General features: G+C 46.0%; 1 long non-coding RNA gene across 1 annotated transcript in view; it reads right to left on the bottom strand.

Annotated features, from left to right (window-relative positions):
- The window catches only part of LOC119967071, a 257,520-nt gene extending 231,329 nt beyond the window's left edge, over nt 1-26,191 (bottom strand). Inside the window, exon 1 of the long non-coding RNA XR_005460910.1 lies at nt 26,114-26,191. This is a non-coding gene — a long non-coding RNA (uncharacterized LOC119967071). The remainder of the gene's footprint in view (nt 1-26,113) is intronic.
- Between the last annotated feature and the right edge of the window lie 509 nt (nt 26,192-26,700).

Below are 26,700 nucleotides of genomic sequence, written 5' to 3'. Positions count from 1 at the left end.
ACGACGGGTTCCCGCTGGCGCCGTCCACACCTGGTCGCTGCCGGCGGGAACAGCGCGGAAACGCTGGGGGGGGGGGGGGGGGGCGGCCTGTGGGGGGGAGGGGGGAATCCAGCATCGGGGGGGGGGGGTGGGCCAAAAGGGGTCTGGCCCGCGATCGGTGCCCACCGATCGGCAGGCCGGCCTCTCTGAAGGAGGATCTCCTTTCCTCCGCCGCCCCGCATGATCGATCCAACATTTCTTTCGGGGCCCCCGCGGGGAGGACGGCAACCGCGCATGCGGGCGCCAGCCGCATAATTTACGTGGCACCGCTTTTACGCGGCGTCAAGGCCCGGCGTGCGTAAATGATGCGGTGCTGCTCCTAGCCCCCCGGGGGTGGGAGAATAGGGGGCGAGGAGTGGCCCCCGGCGCCGGAGTGAAACACTCCGGTTTTCACTGCGCCGTCGGGACTTAGTCCCCGATGGGAGAATCTCGTCCCAGAAGTCAGGCTCAATGCCCTCCAATTGGTGACAACATAGAGGGAGAGATGGAGAAAAATCATCAGCAGTGAGAGGCTTCCTTTGTCAATGAGTAAACACAAAAACAGATAAAATGTCCACAGTCGCTGTGCAATGCTGCTCATATTTATAGACCTGTTGGACCATACTCATTTCAGGTTGTGTTGGCACCAATGCTATCCTACACACACACACACACCAAATAAATGATAATTTAATCTGCCACAGGTTGGACTGTTTTGACTCATCGGCTATGAGATTTAAGGTTTTTTTGTGCCTTCGCAGTAACTCAGTTATTCCCCAAAAGCTCTGAAAATAAAACCCAAACAGCAATTGAAATGAAAAAAAGGGTTTCTGAAACTGCTGTCTAAGAAAATGCTGAATACCTTGTCCGACTTGATATTAAAACAACAACAAAACAACGGTGTTTGAGAGTTTAACAAGCTAGACTGGCACTTCTGAGGCAATGGCCTTGTTTGACATTCAATAGCAAGAGGAGGGAGGGGGGGGGCATGCATGCGTGCGAAACTTGGCTATCAGTTTCTGCTCGCCGATTCTGCGTTGTCGCGCGTCCTGAAGGCTGCCTTGGAGAGCGCTTACCCGAATATCAGAGGCTGAATGCCCTTGACAACTGAAGTGTTGCCCGACTGGAAGATTCCTGCCTGGCGATTGTCGTGCGATATCCGTTCATCTGTTGTCGCAGCGTCTGCATGATGTCGCCAATGTACCACGCCTCCGGACATCCTTTTCTGCAGCGAATGAGGTAGACAACGTTGGCCGAGTCGCACGAGTATGTACCATGTACCTGGCAGGTGGTGTTCTCATGTGTAATGGTGACAAGTTCTGCACGCATGAGTACGGCCTCAACCAGGACCTTGGATTCATGTCTCATTACATGTACCCTCCCACCATCAGGCCTGAGCTTGCAAAATCCTACCAACTGCCCTGGCTTGAGACAATTCACACCTCTTTAAACTGTGATTACCCTCTCTCCAGTCGCACCGTCTGGACCTGTAAAGACTTAATTACCTGCAAAGACTCGCATTCAAAATGTCTTGCATTATTGACTTTGCCTATATATGCGGTTGTGGAACCCACCTCTTCATTCACCTGAGGAAGGAGCTGTGCTCCGAAAGCTAGTGATTCGAAACAAACCTATTGGTTTTTCACCTGGGGTTGTAAAGACTTCTTACTGTGCCCACCACAGTCCAATGCTGGCATCTCCACATCTTGTGTTATTAGTTTCACAATCCTTCAATTTGATTAGTTATGGAAATATCCCATTATTTTCCTTTCACCGAGGTTCCAAATGCCATTTGCACAGTACTGTCAACTCACACATCCAGCATAGAAGCAAAATAATGTGGATGCTGAAAATCCGCAATAAAAACAGATAATGCTGGAAACATTGAGTAGGTGTGGCAGCATCTATGGCATGCAAAATAGAGTTAATGGGCGGGATTCTCTGGCCACCTCCGCCTGGCGACCGGAGAATCCCGCCCAAGGTCAATGGACTTCTGGGGCTGTTTAGCACACTGGGCTAAATCGCTGGCTTTGAAAGCAGCCCAAGGCAGGCCAGCAGCACGGTTCGATTCCCGTACCAGCCTCCCCGAACAGGCGCCGGAATGTGGCGACTAGGGGCTTTTCACAGTAACTTAATTGAAGCCTACTCGTGACAATAAGCGATTTTCAATTTTCATTGTCCGCGTCTTGCCCGCAGCGTTCTTGGGGCGGGCGGGGCGGAAGAATCCAGCCCAATGTTTTGAGTCCTTTTGAGTTATTCTCGAAGAAAAGTCATATGAACCCGACACGTTAACTCTATTTCTATTAGGGCGGCATGCTGGCCCGGTGGTTTAGCACTGCTGCCACGCCCCAGGTTCAAATCCGGCCTCGGGTCACTGTCTGTGTGGAGTCTGCACATTCTTCTCGTCTCTGTGTGGGTTTCCTCCGGGTGCTCCAGTTTCCTCCCACAGTTCAAAGGTGTATGGGTTAGGTGGATTGGCCATGATAAATTGCCCCTTAGTGTCCAAAAGTTTAGGTGGGGCCACTGGGTTACAGGGATTGGGTGGGGGCATGGGCCGAGGTAGCTTGGTCTTTCAGAGAGTTGGTGCAGACCTCCTGAACTGTAGGGATTCATTGATTTTCTCGCCACAGATGCTGCCAGATCTGCTGTGTTTTTCCAGCATCTGGTTTAATTTCACACTTTCAACAAACTGCCAAGCAAAGGCTGAAAATCGTAAAAACTGCAAAAACAAGTCCAACTAATGGTGGATGGCATTAGATTCAAGCTCATGACAATTTATGACAAGCATACTTGCGATATTAATGGATTCTGTAACAAGAGAGATGCATACATAGATGCATACAATTTCCCCCGACACCAAGCTCCTGCCATCAATCAGCTAGCCTGCCAAAGAGGATAACCAAAGCAAACTAACTTGGCCAGTTTGTAAATCTCCTATGTACCAAACTTTACAGGAAAAACACATTCTGATAAAGAAAACTATACTCCGCAGCCAGCTGTATTGCTGTCAGCTCTTGCAAAGTCCGACCACATTGTGGGATTTGATTGTGTCTGTGCCTGCAGCAAGAACTCGTCTGTTTTAAAACAATACAGGACTTCTTTGATTTTTCACATCAATAACCACATGTTCTCCAGCTGCTCCAGCAAGGCAAGGAAAAGTACAATACATTGGCAGAGGGAAATGTTGTGACCTGACCTGTTGGACCTCCAATACACTCTGTCACACCTGTGAGCATTGCCTGAAGCAGCTTTCAAAATGGAACCAGATAAATGCTTGAAGGGGACAAAAATGGTCTGGGGAAAGTGTCTGTGGTTGCGACCAACTGGATAGCTCTTTCAAAGAGCTGGCGGGTGGGTGGTCCAAATGGGTCCAAGGTCTCCCTTTCAGTGACAGTGGCTAACTGGCAAACAACATAGTTCACATATTACAGCATTACATTGAATTTACTGTACAGAAACAGGCCATTCGGTTCAACAAGTCAATATATTTCCATTCCTCGCTCCCTTATGTGCTCAGAGGATGCCCTTAAAGGCACCTGTGTAGGTTACCTTAACCACTCCTCTCATGCAACGGGTTCCACATTCTAACCATTCTCTATTTAAATACGCTTCTCCTGAATTCCTTACAAGATTCATTAGTGACTATCATATATTTATCGCCTCTCGTTCTGGTCTCTCTCACAAGTGGAAAAATCCTCTCTCTGTCTACCCTTTCGTAATCATGAAGGCTTCTACCAGGACATACTACCATATTTACTTTTCTAGAGAAAACAGCCCCAAACTCGTTCAATCTTTCCTGATAGTTATAACATCCCAATTCTTCCATCATCCCAGCTGATCTATTTTGCATTTTCTCCAGTGTATCATTTTCAGAATGTATAGACCAGAACTGTTCACAGTGCTCCAAGTCAATTGAACGGAGATTCTAAACAATTTGAACACAAACAATTGCAGAGATATCAAAGATCACACTGACCGTTTTCCCATTCACTCATGGATGTCATATGGTACTGAAAGGTCTAGAACAGATAAAGAGCTCCACCTGGCTTCATATTCGAGTAAGTTAAAGAAAAAGAAAAATGACCTTGATGTTGGTCGCCTCCAGTAGCCCAGTGCATGTGACATAGCAAAATTGCTTTGCTCCAAATTTGTGCCCTTAAAATGGGCATAACAAGGTTGAGTTTCACCAACAATTGTTTTAATCTAAGCTTTTCATTTTCATCTTCTGAATAAGTAGTTAGAAACCAAAGGTTCGTAATTCAGAATACCTCGAAAACTGCATCAAGGAACTGAGCATGTTCGTAACTCAAAACAATGTTCTTGCAAGGAGTCAAATTTAGCAAAGCAAAATAACGTGAAAATCAGAATTCTATGACTCTGGTTATATCAATATTGCTCTGCTTCATCTGGTTCATTGCCGGTGATCATAGAATCATAGAATTTACAGGGCAGAAGGAGGCTATTCAGCTCATCGAATCTACACCGGCCCTTCAAAAGCGCCCTACCTCCACCCTGTCCCCATAACCCAGTAACCTCAACTAACCTTTGGACACAATGGGACAATTTTGCATGGCCAATCCACCTAACCCGCACATCTTTGGACTGTGGGAGGAAACCGGAGCACCCGGAGGAAATCCACTCAGACATGAAGAGCACGTGCAGACTCCGCAGGCAGTGACCAGAGCCAGGAAATGAATCTGGGTCCCTGGCGCTGTGAAGCAACAGTGCTAACTACTATGCCACCGTGTCACCATTGGCTGCACAATTCCTGAAGTTCTTGATTACAGTGTATTCAAATGAATTTTCCAGGAAATTTTGGTGCAAGTTCGCGATTGGTGCAAGTTCGCAATGGGAAGTGGGGAGCATATAGTTTACAGTGTAGCTTGCTCTCTTGCAGAAAGGTCTGGGCCCACTTCTTGGGCCTCTCACCAATGGAATGATATGGTCAAGTCTGTGAATCAATTCCCTTCTTGATCATTGGCTAAGTCTGGTACTTAAAATTTATAACAGATTATTTTGGTTCCAGTAATCGTATCAAACAAAGCTTTTCCTTCAATTTTTATTTTCTACCCAATTGCACTTCACACAGATAGCCTCTTCTGTTCTGGCCCATTGAAGCAAAACCATAAGTCTCGCTATGATACTTCCCACATGGCTTGGTTCTGAGGAAAAATTTTTTGCCAATGTTTTTCTATGCTGCAAACCCCAGTGTGAATGGGAGATTTTATGTGACCAGCAATAAAATGACAGAACAATTATCTAGACCATCTTAATAGCATGCTGACATCGAGACAGCTCTGCGCATAAAGGCTGCAGGCTTGAATTAAGGAGTCTGCACCAACCATACTTGCCCGGTTTAAAATTTATTTTTATTCAATTATTTTTCCTTTGCACTCATCTTAGCACCATCTCCTCTTTCCAAAGCTTCGTCAGCCATTGCCAAGGGAGATCCATTACTATTAATTTAGAATCCATGTTGGATTGTTGTGACAGCCTGAGGGACTAGATTCACTTTGATCCTTGATGGAATCTGTTGATTAATTGATTGATTGATTGATGTATTGTCACATGTACCGAAGTACAGCGAAAAGCATTTTTCTGTGGCCAGGGGAACGTACACAGTAAACAAAAAGAATAATCGACAAATAGTGATTGGTTACAGTGTGGAACAAGGACCAAACAAAGCAAATACATGAGCAAGAGCAGCATAGGGCGTAGTGAATAGTGTTTTTAGAGGGAAAAGATCAGTCTGAGGGGGAGTCGTTGAGGCGTCTAGTAGCTGTGGGGAAGAAGCTGTTCCTATGTCTGGATGTGCGGGTTTCGGACTTCAGTCTTCACCTTGTCATGTGAGTGTACCTTTAAGAATTGGGTGTTTATAAATGGGTGTGTATATAAATATCTGTAGTGAGAGTACCTTTAAGAAATTGGTGTTTACTACTGCAGTGCTGTCAGCGGGTTGGTGGAGCTGGGCTGCCTGTCAGCTTTTTACTTTCATTTTTGAGCAGGCTGCAGGGTGTGTTTTAGTTTAGATTTCAGTGTTGGAGCTGAAGCCAGACCAAGCAGGTGTACTGCTGTTCTCTCTGCCATCAAAAGACTATCTCCTGATTATTTGGTGAATTCAGAATTATAAATGTTCTCAGTAGTGAATGTAAACCTAATGTGCTTCTGTTAAAAGGTGTTTCTTTTATCGTCTGGATTTTGTTTGGGAAGTTATTAAGGATTACTTAGTGTTGTATTCTTTGGGGGTTGTATTTGAATTGATGGTTGGTAAGATGTTCACTGTATGTTTTAAAAAGGTTAACTTGAGTTCATAGAATAAACATTGTTTTGCTTTAAAAAATACTTTTCCATTTCTGCTGTACCACACCTGTAGAGTGGGCCGTGTGCTCCCCACACCACAACCTATTAAAAGTTGTGGGTCAAATGAACTCCATGATACACTTTGGGGTTCTCTAAACCCTGGCCCATAACAACCTGACCTGGCCTATACGTGACTCCCGCCCAACGCCAATGTGTTAAGCTCTTAACGGCCTCTGAAATTGCCCAGCAAGCCACTCAAGTTATATCAAAACTGTTCATGAAGGTGGCCCACCACCACCTTCTCGGGTTATTCCATGCCAGCGTTGCCAGTGATGCCAACATCTCAAAACTTATTTTAATATCAAGTACACCAAACATCTGGAGTAACATGTGACATGGTTGCCACGGAGCATTTTCCCAGAGAAGACCCGACAGACTGGGAGTGGAGGTTAGTTTGGGGGTGAGAAAGGGAAATGGGGCAGGGAGAAAGAACGGAGTGAAACCTGTACAAATAGGCATTCCGAGTACACCCCATGACAGGGACACATGGATAGCCTACATGGTAAAGGATATATGAGGCAGTCCGAAACACAAATACAAGCAAATTGTGAACTACAGACGGCCTTCAATGCACCACGCCCTTTCACAAGTTAAAAATGGGACACACAGATCAGTGTAAAAAAAAATCTCCAGTGTAATGTGGAGTTCTGTATCCAGCCTCCACTGTGGTCGAGAAGAAATTCTATCCCTGGGGTCGAATGCTTGCAAGGCTCAATCGAGGGGTGGATCAAGGCTCAAACCATGCATTTAACTTTTTCACTATGGATGCTGGGCAAAGAAGTCCCCATTCTACACAAAAAACATTTATTTCACCAAATCCACTTCAGCCTCATGTTAACCATTGTGTATAGACCACACTCTTTTTCCAGCAAAGTGCATGCAAAAGGCGAGAAGTGTCACTCTTTCTGGTCTAGAACAGGACCCGTGCACTCCTTCAGAAGCTGCTGGTTGCTCACCTCCCTTGACTCCTGATGCTGGATGCAATTTCTGGGAGGGGAGTGAAGGTGGCTGGCTGAATCCAAGTCTCTCCCCCTCTCTCTTGCTCTATCGATTGATAGGAAGGTGAGTCCTAGCTATCAGTCAATCGTCCTGCAGACCCACTTCTCAAGCAGTTAACTACAGTCTCAGCCCCCCCCCCCCCCCCCCCCCCCCCCCCCCCCCCACACACACACACACACACACACACACACACACACACACACACAATGGCTGGAATTCTCAGGGCAGCACGTAGCACAGTTGTTAGCGCTATGACTTGACAGTGCCAGGGTCCCAGATTTGATTCCCGGCTTAGGCACTGTTTGTGTGGAGTCTGCACGTTCTCCCTGTGTCTGCGTGGGTTTCCTCCGGGTGCTCCGGTTTCCTCCCACAGTCCAAAGATGTGCAGGTTAGGTGGATAGGCCATGCTATATTGCCCTTAGTGTCCAAAAAGATTAGGTGGGGTTACTGGGAAAGGATGGAGGTGTGGGGCTTAAGTGGGGCACTCTTTCCAAAGAGCCGATGAAGACTCGATGGGCCGAATAGCCTCCTTCTGCATTGTAAATTCTATGTTGCGATTGACTTTTCCCGTTGGCACTGCATCCCCACTAGCGGGTTTCGTGGCGGCGTGGGGTGGCTACAATGGCAGACCCCATTGACAAGGGCGGCATTGTAAGACTTGTCTTTGGAAGCTCCAATGAACCGGCACAACCTGTTGTCACATTTTTTTTTGCCTTGTCACCGTCCCGATGCGGGTCAACAGAACTGTAAAATGCCATCCATTACTGAAGTTACGTTCCATTCCAAACTCGAGTGCTTTGAAACGAACCGTGAATTCAGACAGCAAAACTGTCAAGTCAACAGAGTGAATGCTGGTATGTGGGAGGGGGGCTTCTGAGCAAGGTTGCAGCTGATGAGGAGCTGATCGTAATCTCAGCAGGTGCTTTAAGGTCATTTGGAATTTTTTTTTACAGTACATATAACAAACATTTTGGAAATAAGGACACCTGTTAAAAAAGAACAGCTGATGTCCCAAATTTACAGGTTTCACCGTACCTGACCTTACAGAGTGCCTCCCACCCAATGTGCTCTTCGACACGGAAGCACCTCCAAACATAATTATTGTCATCATTATTTACTGCACATGAGCAAACACGTGCATTTAATACGCGCGGCTGGATTTTGGATATACTTATGTAAATTACATACTTAAAGAACTTGGCGATGAGTCTAGAACAAGGCAACAGAGCACACGACAGCCACTGACACATCAAATAAAGAATTATGAATATTTAAAGAAATACAGATAGTGTTGAGAATGGCGCTGTGACATGAAGTGGGGGGAGCAGATAGGCTTTATACACTGAAGGGAAGATTTCATGCCGGACTGTAATCCATCGGTGACCAGCCTATCACTGAGATAAACAAACATATTCCTGCTTCTGAGTACCGATCCTGTGTTTTGAAACCAGATCAAAACTTTTGTAGCAACTGATGCTCTAAAACTCAAATCTTTCCCGATGGTGGACATGGTGGGATGGCCGGGCAGAGAGAGAGAGAGAAAACACATTTTACACCCAATGACATAGTCCTTTGATTGAGATATAATGGGTACAGATGGCGGGGTCAGAGCAGGAAAGAGCAACCAGGGAAAAAAATTCACTTCCTGCATTATTCAAGTCTGCTTCCTGATAGTTCAGCCAAGCAACAGGGCCTTCAGTTTACCATTCAATCTGTCAGGAAACTCTGCTGTTTCCCCCCGCCTCCTGTCTGAGATGTTAAAGGCTTGTCTGGATGGTCAAGGCGGGTTGGGGATGTGGGGGAGGGTGGCATGAGGGGGGCTGCCATTGTAGGAGATGTGTGGGGGCACAAAACAAACAGCGGAAGGGAATAGGAAATCATTTTTGTTTGCTGCTTTGGACAGCTAAGTGTCCACTGAATGTTCTCAAGAAGTCAGACAAGCTTCCAAAAGTATGGATGATCTAACGTATTATTATATAATTAGCATACGTTCCAATGACCTAATGAATCATCCATTCAATACAATTGTAGCACATTGCAAATATTAAGCACGTCTGCCGCCTCCCTATTTAATGATTGACTGGCTTTGCATTTGATAATCTGTTTCTATGGTCAGGGTGGGGTGGGGGGAATAGGCTGGTATCTGTGGTGTGAATCGATGCGTAGGGTGAATTCAACCTCCTGCTGTCCGAGGTCGACTTGATTCAGTTCAAGGTGGTGCACAGGGTGCATATGACCCAGGCGAGGATGAGTGGGTTCTTTCAAGGGGTGGCCGATGAGTGTGAGAAGTGCGGGCAAATCATGTGCACATGTCCTAGGTTTGCGAGAAGCTGGAGAGTTACTGGGGAGCGGTGTTTGGGACGTTATCTAAAATTGTGGGGGTGGAGGTCAGGCTGGACCCAATGCCAGCGATCTTTGGGGCCTTCCCCTGCATTAGCAGGGGAATTTTAAATTATTATTAATAATAATAATTATTATTATCAGCAGTTCCAGAAAAGAAGACCTGGACAATATCCAGGGTTGGGCTGACAAGTGGTACACATTTACAGTCACACAAGTGCCAGGCATGACCATCTCCAACAAGAGAGGATCTAACCATCACCCTTGACATTCAATGGCATCACCAACACTTAATTGGCCACTATCAACATCCTGGGGTTTACCATTGACTAGAAATTGAACTCGATTAGCCATATTAATATGTGGCTACCGGGCAGGTCATGGATTACGAATCCTGTAGCACACCACCTGACCCCCCCCCCCCTCCCCCACCCACCCCGCTGCCCCCTCCCCCCACAAAGCCTGTCCACCATCCACAAGTCAGGAGGGTAACAGAATACTTGCCACGTGCCACTCAAGAAACTTAACACTGTCGAGGACAAAGCAGCCCACTTGATTGGCACCCAATCCACAAACATTCAGTTCCTCCACCACTGACAAACAGTGGCAGCAGTGTGTACCATCTGCAAAATGGACTTCTGGAACTCACCAAGGTTTCTTAGACAGCAAACTACCATCTAGGAGGACAAGCGCAGCAGATACCACGGGGCTGGTTTAGCACAGTGGGCTAAACATCTGGCTTGTAATGCAGAACAATGCCAGCAGCGCGGTTTCAATTCCCGTACCGGCCTCCCCGAACAGGCGCCGGAATGTGGCGACTAGGTGCATTTCACAGTAGCATCATTGAAGCCTACTTGTGACAATAAACGATTATTATTATTATTACCTGGGAATACCACCATCTGGAGGTTCCCCTCCAAGTCACTCACCATCCAGACTTGGAAATATATCGCTAGGTCCAAATCCTGGGATCCCTCCTTTTACAGCACTGTAGGTGCATCTACATCCAGGACTGCAGCGATTCCAGAAAGCAACTGATCTCCACCTTCTGAAGTACAATTGAGGATGGCCAATAAATGCTGTCTTAGCGAACGATACCAATATCGCGTAAAAATGAATTTTTAAAAAATCTGTCTTATGTACCTGCTGACTTGCGAAATGCAAATTACCATCCAAATTTGCATTTGATTGATTGGTTATTCAATTTTGGATTTGGATTTGATTTACTGTCAAGCGTACCAAGGTACAGTGAAAAGTATTGTTCTGCTTACAGTCCAGACGGATCGTTCCATACATCAAAAAACATAGGACATACTTAAATACACAATGTCAATACATAAGCACAGACATCGGGTGAAGCATACGGAGTGTAGTGCTACTCAGCAGAGATGATGTGTGAAGAGATCAGTTCATTGCATAAGAGCGTCGTGTAGGAGTCTGGCGACAGTGGGGAAGAAGCTGTTTTTGAACCTGTTCATGGGTGTTCTCAGACTTTTGTATCTCCTGCCCGATGGGAGAAGTTAGAAGAGTGAGTAAGCCGGGTGGGAGGGATCTTTGATTATGCTGCCTGCTTTCCCCAGGCAGCGGGAGGTGTAGATGGAGTCAATGGATGGGGAGGCGGTTTCGTGTGATGGACTGGGCAGTGTTCACGACTCTCTGAAGTTTCTTAGGCCGTTCTTGGGCCGAGCAGTTGCCATACCAGGCTGTGATACAGCCAGATAGGATGCTTTCTGTGGTGCATCTGGAAAAATTGGTAAGAGTCAATGTGGACATGTCAAATTTCCTGATGAAATATAGGCATTGTTGTGCTTTTTTGGTCATAGCGTCAATGTGGGTGGACCAGGACAGATTGTTGGTGATGTGCACACCTAGCAATTTGAAGCTGTCAACCATCTCCACCTCGGCACCATTAATGCGGACAGGGGTGTGATGTGTTGGGTACTCTGGATCTGTGGAGACTGTGTTTACCTCAGCAGTAACACATACAGGCTACCAACACTTGAAATAGTACAACACTATTTTATTAAGCTAGAAACCGTCGAACATACTTTCACCGTGGGTCGACACTATGTTAGATTAAACTAAAGACCTATGCCTATCCTAACCAGTCTATGCACTCAGCACATGGTGAAGATCTGTGCTGCAAGCTGTGAGCTCTGTCCTTCTGAGAGGCTGCATCCCGAATGAGCGGGAAAACTGATGCCCTCTGTCTTTATGCTGAGTGTGCTCTAACTGGTGATTGGCTGCGGTGTTGTGTGTGTTGATTGGTCTTGCTGTGTGTCAGTCAGTGTGTGTGTCTGCACCATGATATACTGGTGTACATTATGATAGTGTGTGTACAATACTTTGATTCCTGAAGTCAATGACCAGCTCCTTAGTTTTGCTGACGTTGAGGGGGAGAGTTTTTTTCTTTAGGCGGTGGCAGCCTTTTCTCGACGGGTACGGGGACAGCAGCAGCAGCAACCCGGGGAGGGAAAAGGGGAGGGAAAAGGGGAGGGAAAAGGGGGGGGGGCCGACAATGACTATGTTTGTTTATTTAATTTTAATATTTTTTAAGTTCTTTTGTTGTTCATTAGGGTTGGGGGGGTGGGGGGATGTGATACATGCGCCGATACGGTCTGGGGGTGTCACAGTTATTATGGGTTATTTTGTTGCATTTCATTGTTTGTCGTTATGTTTTATATTTTCTGTAAAAAATTCCAATAAAAATTATATAAAAAAAAAGAAGAGGGAGAGAGTTTTTAAGACAGTAAAGTATTATTTAATGATCCATCTATATTTCTAATTATTTGATATCCCATGGAATACTGCAGGTCAGGAGGGATGCAAAATATGTTTAGAACCAGGACTTGCACACTCTGGGAGGCAATGAATTTACACTACCTATTTTATTTGTAGCTCTGAAGATTTTTCAGGCGTAATGCAGCAATTCCTCAAATGGGCACTTCACGTTTTCGGCATTATACCTGATGCATAGAAACAATCGGCATAGCGATAAGCAACCTTGTCAGAAGAAAATACATTTAACTGATCAGCAAGTACATTCAGGACAGCCCTGCTGATCAGGTGGCCTTGAGCCAATAAACAGAAATATTGGAAATCTGTCATAAACTTATATGACGGGCGCGATTCAGTTCCAAATCGGGCCCGGGCGTTGGGGGCCAGAAAGGAAGGGGGAAGATCTGGGCTGCCGTACAAAATGGCACCCTGATCTATGAGGAACTTTCCCTGCGGTGAGCTTTAGCCAGCAGAAACCCCCCCCCCCCTAAGTGCAGCCTCGGCGGGTAGTGACTCCCCGTCGCAAAAAAAGTGGCGAAGGGGTATCGGGCAGAGGGATGTTCTCAACGCTGCAGCCTCAGGAAAATGCCCGCGGAACGCGCCATTCAGTGGACTATAACTTCAGTCCAATAAAATCATGCCTAATATTTGGTGGTCTGATATATCAAAGTCATGCTTCCTTCTGATGAAGGTCCTGTACGGGGGTGGGATTTTCCTGCCCCAGTACTGGCGGGCATCATTGTAGGACGGGAAAATTTGGAGATCCGTTAAAAGTCAACGGCTCTCCAAATTTCCTTGTCCCGCCCGCTCCGATGTCTGGCAGCGTGGGGGCTGGATAATCCCGGTTCTGGTAGTGCTACGCCGCATTTGTTGTGTAGTCACTGCTGTCATGTCGGAAACACAGCAACACGCTCCCACCAGTAGCAAAGTGATGTTTGTGGTGGGATAAATACTGGTCAGGATTCATGGAATATCCACCTGAGAGGACTGACGAGGCCTTATTTCATTGTAGTATTCATAAGACAGCAGGCGTAATTCAACAAAAAAAAATCTAGGTCTGGTATGGGTGTATTTTGCGGGGTGTTCAGCGGTGACGGCAGTGCCAAGAAACACCCCGCTATTCAACAATCCTCGAGGAGTATCTCTCTGCCGAGGCTGTACTTGAGTCATTTTCTGCTGGCGAGCCAAGCAGGAAAGGCAAGGAAGGGCTCCTCGCAGATCAGGCACTATTTTATCTGGCTGCCTCGATCTCCCCTACCCCTCCTTTCAGCCCTGCCGTTTTCGAACGTCCCACCCCCCCAACCTCAGGGAGACACTTGGGTATACCCCCTCATTCCCCCCACCAAACCTGGTAAGGCCTTCCTGAGCCCTGGCAGTGCCAACCTGGCACCTGGGCACCCTGGCACTGCCAGCCTGGCACCTTGTCAATGCCCCTGCCAGCCTGGTAGTACCAGCCTGGTGCTCTGGCAGTGCCAGGGGCACTGTCAGGGTGCCCGGGTAGCATTTCCTCGGTGCCAGGCTGGCAGTGCTAAGGTGCCCAGTGCCAGAGGGAGTATCAGGGTACCACCCTGCCTTGCCCCTGACCATGTAGGAGCCTCTAATGGCCTGGGTGTCGTTGCAACTGGCCCACGTTTGTGGAAACCAGTACTAAACGGCGCCCTTGCGATATCTCCCAGGTGTGGCCATTAGGTCCCGGGCGTTGGGAGAATCCCGTGAGCGCATACTCAAATTAGCGTAATGGCTCATTTAAATATGCAGATCTGGATAATGCCCAGCCTCGCGTGATTGAATGGCCTTGTCTCGACACCAAGTCGGGCGCGACGAGGTCACTACATTGTGGCTAACATCTCCAACAGTGCAACACTCCCTCAGTACAGCACTGAAGTGTCAGCTTGCATAATGTCCTCAAATCTGTGGAGTTTCTAAATGTGTGCTTAATTAGAGACACAGCCAGGAGTTGGGGACTGTGATGCATTGCGTGTCTCACGCCACAAAATGTGACATGGTCTGGTCAGGCGAAAGGATTTTGAAATCTATTCCCCTGCAAACACCAACATCAAACCTGGGGTTGGGGGTGGGGGTTCTGAATCCTACAGGCCTACGATTTTCATTTTATAGCTAAGTTCATTAACATTCCATTCCCACAGCAGTGCACGGCACACAACATGTAGATATATCAGTGACAACGTTGGTCTTCTTAAATAACTCTCTAATAGAAATGGAGGAATTCATTAAATGTTACTGTATTCTGCCCAGGTGAGGGATGTGGTGGTATGAATGTGAGCACTGCCATTGGTGCAGAGCATGGGTTTCCCATTGGCTCAGGCTGGTCATGTGCCTCTCGCCCGATTGGTTGGGACTAGTCATGTGACTGCTCACCAATTGCCCGAGAGGCAAGTAGACCCCGCCTCCGAGGCGGGGTATAAGTACCCAGAGTTCCCGGCGGTCGGCCTTACTCTGTAGTCGACCACCGGGCTAACAACTAGCTGATTAAAGCCACAGTTCGGATCCTAATCGTGTCTTGAGTCCAATTGATGGTACATCAAGGGACAAATTTGGATTTTGGCAACAAATGCTTTTAATAGCAGGTTACATTTTGGATGCAAATGGATCCAGTTAAACTTCTGTGATCATCCAATGCTGCAATTGCTGTAACTGGGCTTGAGAATTGTGGATGGCTCATTTCTGTATCAAAATTCAGTTTGGTTCCCCATTTACAGTCAGGCTGCTTTGCATTGCCAGGGCAATTTGGGTTTTCAGAGGGCAGTGCCAATGTAACTGCCTGGGTATCTCTTGTGAAATAGAGCAAAGTGGATTCCAGCAAACCTGCACCCATTAATGGACTTCAAATTCTGCAGGTGAAGTCAGGAATACAACCCCATTATTCTGAAATGCATAAAAGGAGCAACAGTGATTTCAAGATTGAATGAAACGGCATTTTCCCACTGTCAACATGGTATAAAACAATGAACTCTGGCTTCAAAATCAATTTTTCATGGGTCCCAAGAGTTGCTTTCAGTTGCCCTGCAGGAATTCACCAAGCCTTCTTCGATTGCACCTCCCAATTCCACAGCCTCCACCACCCAGAAGAGCTTGGACAACAGGTAAATGTTAACTTCACCACCTCCAGGTTTCCACTCCAAGTCACAATCCTGACTCAGGCATATGCCACATCCCTTCATTGGCATTGGGTCAAATGCAAGGAACTCTTTGCCTCAACAATACTGTGAATATATCTTCATTACATGGATTGCTGCGGTTCAGGACGAAAGGCTAACCTCAGGGACAACCAGAGATGGGCAACACATACTGGCCACGCTAGTACATCGTGAATAAAATATACATCAAGAGAATACTTCACCACACTTTTAAAAAATAAATTTAGAGTATCCAATTACTTTTTTTTCCAATTAAGGGGCAATTTGGCATGGCCAATCCACCTACCCTGCTCATCTTTGGGTTGTGGGTGTGAAACCCATGCAGACACAGGGAGAATGTGCAAATTCCACACGAAAAGTAACCCAGGGCCGGGATCCGAACCCGGGTCCTCAGCGCTGTTGGTAGCAATGCTAACACTGTGCCGCCCCTACTTCACCACACTCTTGATATCACAATAAAATAAGCCCAAAGGGGAGGAGGAATTATATTTAATTGATTATTGCAAAGAGTAGGAAAGGAACCTTTTCTTTGTTGTTTCATTCACTGGATAGGCCAACATTTATTGCCCATCCCTAATCGCCTTTGAGAGGATGGTGGTGAGCTGCTTCTTGAACCACTGCAGTCTATGTAGTGTAGGACACACACTGCTGTTAGGGAAGAGCATCTGGAATCGTTGCACCTCCCCAATCTGGAGTGTCAGCCTCGACCAGGAGCTTAAGTAGCTGGGTGGGGCACGAACCTTCTGTCCCAGAGATGACAGCCTGCCAAATGAGCCAAGCTTTTGCCTGTGGAACAGAATGAAGCAATTTAATCTCAACTATAGGATTATCTCTGCTGGGCCGGCCATGAGCTGAGGATGTCAGAGTCCCGACTGCCAAAACAAATCTTCTTCGCTTAGCTCAAGGAAGTTTCCGAACAGGAGGAGGACAATGGGAGCATTTCAAAGACACCCTGGAGGCTAAACTCAGGAAATGCAACATGACGTAAACGCCTGGGAGACCATTGCTCAAAAGGGACCTACTTGGGGGAACCTTCTGATTGAGGGACACAATCCTTCGAGGACACCCGACGGCAAGAGGAGGCTTGGAAAAGGAGCCCGAAAAAGGAATACCAGCGATCCAGAGTCCAAGGACCAATCCAACCACCCGCAAACACCTGTCAGGCGAGGTTCCAGAGAACTGGAGAATATCCAATATTGTTCCCCTGTTTAATAAAGGAAGCAGGGATAATCCTGCAAATTATAGGCTGGTGAGCCTGACATCAATGGTGGAGAAGCTTTTAAATAAACAAATAAATCAATAATCTTTTATTGTCACAAGTAGGCTTCCAGTAACACTGCAATGAAGTTACTGTGAGAAGCCCCTAGTCGCCACATTCCGGCGCCTGAGGGCTAGGTGTAGTTAGTGACAGGCAGCATGGTTTTGTACAGGGAAGGTCATGTCTCACCAACTTGATTGAGATTTTTGAAGATGTGACAAAGAAAATTGATGAGGGAAGTGCTGCGGATATAGTTTATATGGACTTTAGTGAGGCGTTTGACAAGGTCCCACATGGCAGACTGGTACTAAAACTAAAATCCCATGGAGTTCGGGGTGGGCTGGCTAAATGGACACAGAACTGGCTTGGTTATAGAAGACAGAGAGTAGCAGTGGAATGATGTTTTTCAGAATGGAGATCTGTAGCTAGCGATGTTCTACACGGATCAGTGCTGGGACCTCTGTTGTTTGTACTATATATGTGATCAGGAGGAAAATGTGGGTGGTCTGATTAGTAAGTTTGTGGATGACACGAAGATTGGCGGAGTTGCGAAAAGTGCCAAGGATTGTCAGAGGATACAACAGGATATAGATAGATTGGAGACTTGGGCACAGAAATGGCAGATGGAGTTTAATCCAGACAAATGCAAGTTGATGCATTTTAGAGGATCAAATATAGATATGAATTATACTGTAAATGGCAGAACCCTTTGGAATATTAACACACAGAGGGATCTGGGCATGTAGGTCCATAGTTCCCTAAAAGTAGCAACACAGGTGGCCAAGGTGATAAAGAAGCCATATGGCATGCTTGTCTTTATCAGCCAAGCACTGAGTACAGGAGTTGGGAAATCATGTTGCAGCTATGTAACACCTTGGTTAGGCCGCATTTGGAGTATTGTGTGCAGTTCTGGTCGCCACATTATCAGAAAGGACGTGAAAGTTATGGAAAGAGTGCAAAGAATGTTTACCAGGATGTTGCCTGGTCTCAAGGGCGTTGGCTATGAGGAGAGGTTGAATAAACTAGGATTATTTTCCCTGGAAAGACGGAGGCTGAGGAGAGACCTGATCGAGGTCTACAAAATTATGAGGGGAATAGACAGGGTGAATAGTCAGAGGCTTATTCCAAGAGTGGAAGTGTCAATTACAAGGAGACACAGGTTCAAGGTGAGAGGGGGAAAGTTTAAGGGAGATGTGCGGGGTAAATTTTTCACGTGGAGTGATGGGTGCCTGGAACGTGGTGCCAGAGGATGTGGTGGAAGCAGGCGCATTAGCAACATTTAAGAGGCATCTGGACGGGTACATGAATAGGGAGGAAATAGAGGGATACGGACCCAGTAAGGGCAGAAGGTTTATCTTTAGTTTGGGCATCATGACCGGTGCAGGTTTGGAGGGCCGAAGGGCCTGTTTCTGTGCTGTACTTTTCTTTGTTCTTTGCGGTCGAAGATTCTGCTTTCGGATCGGGCTCATGTGCCATGCAAGAACCCACAGAAGCCATGACCAGTAATACAGAGTTTCTTGGGTGGACAATAATTCTCGTGAACGAGTGATCATCGAAGAAGAAGTTCCTACAATGTCCCACTTGAGACACGATTGCAACATTTTCAGCACTAATACAGTGAGCACAAAATCTATGCCAGTACCCCAGCGTAGTACTGAGTGAATGCAGTATTGTCAGAGTTAAACTGCAGTATTAAACTGAGCATCATCTGCTCTCATGTGTGGATGTAAACTATCCCATGGCACTATTTAAAAGAAGAGTATGAGAATTACCCCCAAAACTCTTGATTAGTATTTAAGCCCCAATCAACATCAATAAAAATCAAATTGCATGGGCATCAATTCATTGCTGTGTTTGGGAGTTTTATATATTCAAATTAGCTGCTGCATTTCCTACATTGCAACATAGAGTCATAGATGTTTACAGCATGGAAACAGGCCCTTCGGCCCAGCTTTCCATGTTGCCCAGTTTCTATCACTAAGCTAGTCCCACTTTCCCGCATTTGGCCCATATCCCTCTATACCCACCCTGCCCATGTAACTGTCTAACTGTTTTTAAAAGACAAAATCGTACCCGCCTCTACCACTGCCTCTGGTAGCCCCTTCCAGATGCTCGCCACCCGCTGTGTGAGGAATTTCCCCTCTGGTCTCTTTTGTACCTCTCCCCTCTCACCTTAAACCTATGCCCTCTCGTTCTAAACTCCTTTACCTTTGGGAAAAGATGTCGACTATCAACCTTATCTATGCTCCTCATTATTTTATAAATCTTTATAAGTTCACCCCTAAGCCTCCTACGCTTCAGGGTAAAAGGTCCCAGCCGATCCAGTCTCTCCTTATAACTCAGACCATCAAGTCCTGGTAGCATTCTCCCATATCTCTATGGCACTCTTTCTAGTTTAACAATATCTTCCTATAATAGGGTGACCAGAACTGAACACAGTATTCCATGTGTGGTCTTACCAATGTATTGTACAACTTCAACAAGACTACCCAATTCCTGTATCCAATATTCTGACCAATAAAACCTAGCATGCTGAATGCCTTCTTCACCACCCTGCCCACCTGCGCCTCCACCTTCAAGGAGCTATGAACCTGTACTCCTAAATCTCTTTGTTTTGTAACTCTCCCCAACTCCCTACTATTAACTGAGTATGTCCTGCCCTGATTTGATCTACCAAAATGCATCAACTCACATTTATCCAAATTAAACTCCATCTGCCATTCATCGGCCCACTGACGCAATTGGTCAAGATCATGTTGCAATCTTATACACCTTCTTCACTATCCACGATGCCACCAATATTGGTGTCACCTGCAAACTTACTAAACATGCCTCCTACATTCTCATCCAAATCATTTACATATAATAACAAATAACAGTGGACCCAGTGCCGATCCCTGAGGCTGGTCACAGGCCTCCAGTTTGAAAAACAATCCTCCACAACCACCCTTTGGCTTCAGTCGCCAAGCCAATTTTAGAACATAGAACATACAGTGCAGAAGGAGGCCATTCGGCCCATCGAGTCTGCACCGACCCATTTAAGCCCTCACTTCTACCCTATCCCCGTAACCCAATAACCCCTCCTAATCCTTTTGGTCACTAAGGGCAATTTATCATGGCCAATCCACCTAACCTGTACGTCTTTGGACTGTGGGAGGAAACTGGAGCACCCGGAGGAAACCCACACAGACACGGGGAGAACATGCAGACTCCGCATAAACAGTGACCCAGCAGGGAAACTGGGACCCTGGCGCTGGGAAGCCAAAGTGGTGTCCACTTGTGCTACCGTGCTGCCCCTATCCAATTGTATCCAATTGGCAACCTCACCCTGGATTCCATGAGATTTAATCTTTTGCAACAACCTACCATGCGGTACCTTGTCAAAAGTCTCGCTAAAGTCCATGTAGACAACCTCGATCACATTGCCCTCATCTACCTTCTTGGTTACCCCTTCAAAAAATTCAATCAAATTCTTGAGACATGATTTTCCCCTTACAAAGCCATGCTGACTTTCCTTAATTAGCCCTTGCCTGTCTAAATGCCTTTAGATCCTGTCCCTCAGAATACCTTCTTACAACTTATCCACTGCAGAAGTAAGGTCACCGGTGTGTAGTTCCCAGGCTTATCCCTACAGCCCTTCTTAAACAAGAGCACAACATTTGCTACCCTCCAATCTTCAGGCACCTCTCCTGTGGCGTTCGATGATTCAAATATCTCAGCTAAGGGGCCGGCAATTTCCTCCCTAGCCTCCCACAAAGTCTTAGGATACATTTCACCAGGTCCCAGGGATTTATCTATCTTGACCCACTTTAATATCTCCAGCACCTCCTTCTCTGTAATATGTACACTTCTCAAGGCATCACTTTTTATTTCCCTAATTTCCCTAACATTCATGTCTTTCTCAATAGTAAATACTGACAAAAAATATTCATTTTGGACCTCTCTCATCCCTTGTGGATAGGCACATTGATGCACTCAGAGAAAAAGAGAGCATCTCATTGGCTGTAAAGCACTTTGGGACACCCTGCGATCGGGGAAAGTTGCTTTTTAACTTTCTTGATCTTCAATAATTCCAAATCAAGAGTAATCAGGATTACTGATCCAGTAATCTTGGCCTGAATGTTTTGGATAACGGGGCCTTGCCCCCACCATCCGAAGAGTGCTCACTATCTCTGACTGCCCTGCAGCCGATTTACACTCCGATGAGCCTCGATTGGCTGTCAGCAGGAATACTGCCCCTCACTCGGGGGAATTTCCCACTTTAGAGGGTCGGCAGCCAATCTGACTGGCTGGCAAATCTCCAGTCCCTGCAGTGACAGCAGTGGACAGAAGAGGGACTACACCAACCTGCACGAGTCTATGTGCCAGGGACAGAGGACAAGGTACGGGTACGAGGTCAGAGGGAGGGTCTTGGGAGGGGGGGGCTATCGTCGTGAGGGGGGATCAGGGTCTCTTAGGCAAGGCCGGGTGGGTGGGGGACCGAGGTCTGGAGGACACCGAGGCATAGGTGGAAGGCGTCCCCAGTAACAAGGGGGCTTCCCGCCCAAGTTCCAACTTGGATATTTTCTGGCCTTCCCCCGCTGAGATTCAATATTCCTGCCTGCTTAAAAGTCGAGGCTGGACAGGAAGTGACCTTTAAGTGGCCATTAATTGACAACTTTAAGGTCTCAACTTGGGCAAGGGCAGGCTTCCCCTCCAGGGACTTTCCTGCCCCAGTGTAAAATTGCTGTGCAGTTGGGGTGGGCAGGAACCCGGAGGGAATCTAGTCCGTGCAATTTACTGTCCCCCGCCCCTAAAAACCCAGTGGTGGGGGAACGTAATATTCAGGCCCTCAAATAATACACAGGCTGCTTGGAACGACATAAAGTGAGATGGATGAAGTATTAAAGCTGACGTCTGATGCCAAAACAGACCACTCAGATATTGCACTTGGATTAGTAGGAATACTCCAGTCAGGTAGCCAATTGTACCGCCCCCATTTCACACAATTTGATCCATGCAGGCTAGGCCCAACCACCTTCAGCTGCTTCATCAATGACCTGCCCTCCATCATAAGGTCAGAAGTGGGGATGTTCGCTGATGATTGGACAATGTTCAGCATCACTCGCGACTCCTCAGACTCAGTCTCTTTGTCCATAGGCATCAAGACCTGGACAACATTCAGGCCTGCGCTGACATGCGGCAAGTAACATTCACACCACATAGGTGCCAGATAGTAACCATTTCCAACAAGGGCAAATCTACCCATCTTGACGTTGAACAGCATTACCATCGCTGAATCCCCCAGTATCAACATCCAGGGAGTTACAATTGACCAGAAACTGCACCAACCAACACACCTCCTGACTCCCCAAAGCCTATCCGCCACCTACACGGCTTGATTGGCACCCCATCCACCATCTCAAGAGCCATTGAGGGCGGGTTACAAATTAGCCTTGTTAGTGATGATACCATGATCTAATTTTTTTAAAAGGCTTCACATCGACATAAAGAAAGCAATGATAATTAAAAGAAAAGCAAAACTTTGCAGATACTGTGAGTGCAATAAAAATAGAAAGCACTGGAAATACTGCAGTTCTGAAAGGCCAGTGATAATTGAAAATATTTGACTAGTTAAATTTTTCCCATTTTCCTAATACCATAAATTTCATTCCAAATCTAGGTACAGGGCAGTCATATGTATAAGCATACTGCCACGCACAAAATGCGTAACCAATGTGGTAAAAACATAGTTACTTATTTCAGAAAAACACAAAATTACTGTACTATTGTGCACACTGTATAAACAGACAGCCAGAACTAACCCGGTGAGTGGCAATAATGTCACACAATCTTATTTCCAGATGAGAATATCAAAACAAGCGACTAATGGTGAAACACCTCCAGTCTTGTTATAGAGTAGTTCGTTCCTTTCAAAACATTTCCTCAACAGCTAATCTGTATGCGGGGCCAATGACATTTCATTCAGGGCATTTTTATCATGTGCGCAATATTTTTTCCTCTATGTTTTTCTCCGCAATATCTGAAAATGGCGGTGACTCATGCTGGGGTACAGTTTAGTAGATGCCAGCAGCAGCTCTCTAGCACTTTTTGCAAGTGAGAAGGCTTCATGTGTGAGCTTAGCTATCAAGCGTTTGACAGCTTATGTCATGATGGAAGAGCACCATAGCCACGTCCAATCTGGTCACTGGATATCCACAAGTTATTTGAGGAAATAGGAAGGAGATAAATAGGGGAATTTTTTTCCTTCCCCCATGCCCAGGGTTGTTAGAAAAAAGCTGTGCCCCAGTCTAATCTTGGAGGCGGGAAAGATGAGTGGAGGCCAGAGTGGGACACTGATTGGAGGGTGAGTAAGGAGAGATCAAAGACCAAAAGGCAGATTGGAATGAGAAATTAAAAACAAAGGGTGAGTGGACAGCACCAGTGTAGTGGAGTGATACTTCTGGATGAAGCTGTCCTCGCCTCCCTTTAGCTGCTGGGATTCGTGAAGTCTACGCACGCAGACTTATTATCATCTTTATGGTGAACCTGTGAAATTCACTACCACAGAAAGTGGTTGAGGCCAAAATGTTGTGCAATTTCAGGAAGGATATAGCTCTTGGGGCTAAAGGAATCAAGGGATATGGGGGGGGGGGGGAAGGTGGGATCAGGGTATTGAACTTGATGATCATCCACAATCATAATGACGAGCGGAGCAGGCTCGAAGGGCCGAATGGCCCCCTCCTACTTCTATTTTCTATATATGTTTATCTTGCCTCCTGGGAGTGGGTTGTTTGCCCGTGACCCTCTCCTGTCTCCATTATAATCAGTGATGGGTGGATTATAGGCAGTTCCACCTGAACCAAGCACAATTGTTTTTGGAGGTTAGAATTGCCGCTTACATTTAGACAGTGCCATCCATGACCTCAGGGCAACACAAAGCATTTTACAGTCAAATGCAGTCACCATTGTATTTTAAGAAACCTGGCAGTCCATTTGTGCACAGCAAGCTCCCTCAAACAGCAATGCAATAATGACCAGATAATCCGGTTAAGTGATGTTGGTTGAGGGATAAGCGTTAACCATGAAGCAATGCAATATCCCCACCATAATGCACTGCTAAAATGAACTAACCCAACGTGGAATGGGATCAAATGGGAGGCCACTTAGTCCTGACAGCTCAAGGGTAAATATGCAAAACGTGCCACCGAGAAATGCATGAAATATACGCAAAGTATTTGCTGATGCTACACAGGAGAATCTGAAGTTCACGTTGAAAGGGAACACTCTTTGATCTTTCAATTCTTCTCACTTCCAAATCCTGCCATTAAGGGTGACAAAAATGTAAACTCTCCCCCACCCCCCACTGTAGTCATAGACCTTTGCACGACCAAAAGCAAAGTCAGATGTTTTGCTTCAAGGCCTCTCCATATTAACAGCTGCGAGGAAACATGCCAAAGTACCCCTCTTAGGATGTATAATGGCAGCCTGCGCTTTGTGCCCGACCTCAACAGCCCAGCCCTCCTTCGGCCAAAATGAACATTTTAAAAACACTTTGAAGCTGACCAACACTATCTATTGTGCAAGTGTAAAAACGGCCGCATCTGAAAGGAATAGCAAACCTGCAGACCAAACTTGCTCACTATCCTGACCTCAGAGACAAAATGCTCTTCAAGCAATCTCGCATAACCAATTATTGTGAAAAGAATGAATAGCTTAGCGCGACTATTAGGTTAATTCCGCACGGATCTGGGCAATTTAAGAATAATTCTGGAGAGGTTGGCTAAAGTGTGAGAATAGAAGTTATGACTTTATTCCTACAACTTACACAGGGCCAAGCTCACACTCAGCAGATGCAGTTGCTCCTTAGCAACCAGGCATGTGTGGACTCTGCTGACTCATTTGAATGCATGTGGCCCACGCAGAAGCAGTGGCTGGACTGAGTTGATACTGCAGAGCAGTCAGCACAATCATTTATTCACCACAAAGCAGATTAGCAAAAATGTCTGCATCATTGAGTACGTTTCTCAAACTGAAAAAGCTACTCTGCTCTGTATTCAGAGATGCACAAATATGTTTCAACAGTAACATCCCTGAACAATTAACAGGCAATAAAATCTATTAGTGCACATTTTTCATGCGCTGTATGATTCACACAACTTGATTGATAATACTTTGGTCTGTCTCTGGTGTATAAACTTTATTAATGCATTCACACAGTAAATTATTGCAGCAACACAGAAGGATCAATGTGCAATATCATGCAGTTCAAGGGTTTGATTTGCACTGGAACCCCCTTCCCCTTTTTGTTGCAGAGTTACGACTCTCAGTCTTGATATAGTGCAGAGGCATGAACTGTGGGACCAGGTACCTTCCCAGAGCTGGGGGCTGGGGAGGAGTCCCCTCACATGCTACTGCCGTGGGCTTTCTAGAAAACTTTCACCAAACTCTGTGAGCCCTCTCTACCTACAAATCACCTTGATGTGGAGATTCCGGCGTTGGGCTGGGGTGAGCACAGTAAGAAGTCTTACAACACCAGGTTAAAGTCCAACATGTTTGTTTCAAACACTAGCTTTTGGAGCACTGCTCCTTCCTCAGGTGAAGACCAAATTCCTTCACCTGAGGAAGGAGCAGTGCTCCAAAAGCTAGTGTTTGAAACAAACATGTTGGACTTTAACCTGGTGTTGTAAGACTTCTTATTGTGCAAATCACCTGGTAGACATGCATAGGGAGCAAATGAGGAGGGGGAAATAACTACAAGGATTTCATAACACGCAAAAGCTAATGCATGCTTCGTTGCATTAAAGACACATTGGTGCTTACAAACTCCGCATCAATTAAACAAAATTTACATGACTTTGCCGCGACAAGACACTGCAGTGAACTTTAAGCCTGCTAAAGAGTGCACTTCAAACAAGAACCCAGTGTCAAAAATGCAAAACAGACCAGCTAGAACAGTGATGATGATAAACTGTCTCAGTCTACAGCACGTCTTAACATGCGGCTCAACAACAAAATTTGCAGGTGAAAATTTTCCCTTTTAGCATAAAGTGACGATCCAAAGCTTCCTTCAGCCAATGCTACACATCAGAGAACAATCAGATATTATCCCAAAAAATTCAGCATGAATGAAAAATCCAAGGAGAGGCCGAAGACCAAATCAAACTAGCTTCAACCCAGTACACTGCAGAATGTTTAAATAAGTCATTCAGAAAATGCTTACCCTTTGTCTGACAGATTTCTTCTTTCAAAAATATACTTTTTGTTTTGAGAACAAAAGACCTCATCCACTAAATACTTGGGTTTCATTTCAATTTGGCAAACACCAGCATATTGCCTACACATACCAGCAACCTCTCGCCCATTGGTCTATTAATGCCCAAAAGAGTTGCAGAAGCGCTGTCTTGATGCTCATTGGAACAGAAATTACTCATGTATGCTGACTCACTAACCACCACTTCCTTTAGTTACATTTTCTACATTCCTCGGAGTATGACTGATCAGATTCTCAGGGTCACACTGTCTTGAATGCTGTAGTTCTTGGAAGAGCAGTCTTGACTGATAGCATGAGTGGGAAGAGAACTAAATATTCTTATAACAGACCTACACACTGCCACCCAAATCAAGATGTGATACCAGCTGGGGGAATACCTAAATAGGCAATAAATTGAGTTGTGCTTGTGTAGAAGTACAACGAAAGGCAATTTATAAAGGCACAAAATCATCCTTTGCTCCATTATCTGATTACTAATATACATCACTCTTAAGGAAGTTGCTAGGAAAATTGCAAATACTTTCCATGCTCAAGTA

The sequence above is a fragment of the Scyliorhinus canicula genome, chromosome 6 (genome assembly GCF_902713615.1).
Source record: "Scyliorhinus canicula chromosome 6, sScyCan1.1, whole genome shotgun sequence".
NCBI classification, from domain to species: domain Eukaryota; kingdom Metazoa; phylum Chordata; class Chondrichthyes; order Carcharhiniformes; family Scyliorhinidae; genus Scyliorhinus; species Scyliorhinus canicula.
The sequence above is the reverse complement of the archived record's forward strand: the minus strand, read 5'-3'. Positions and strand labels throughout refer to the sequence as shown.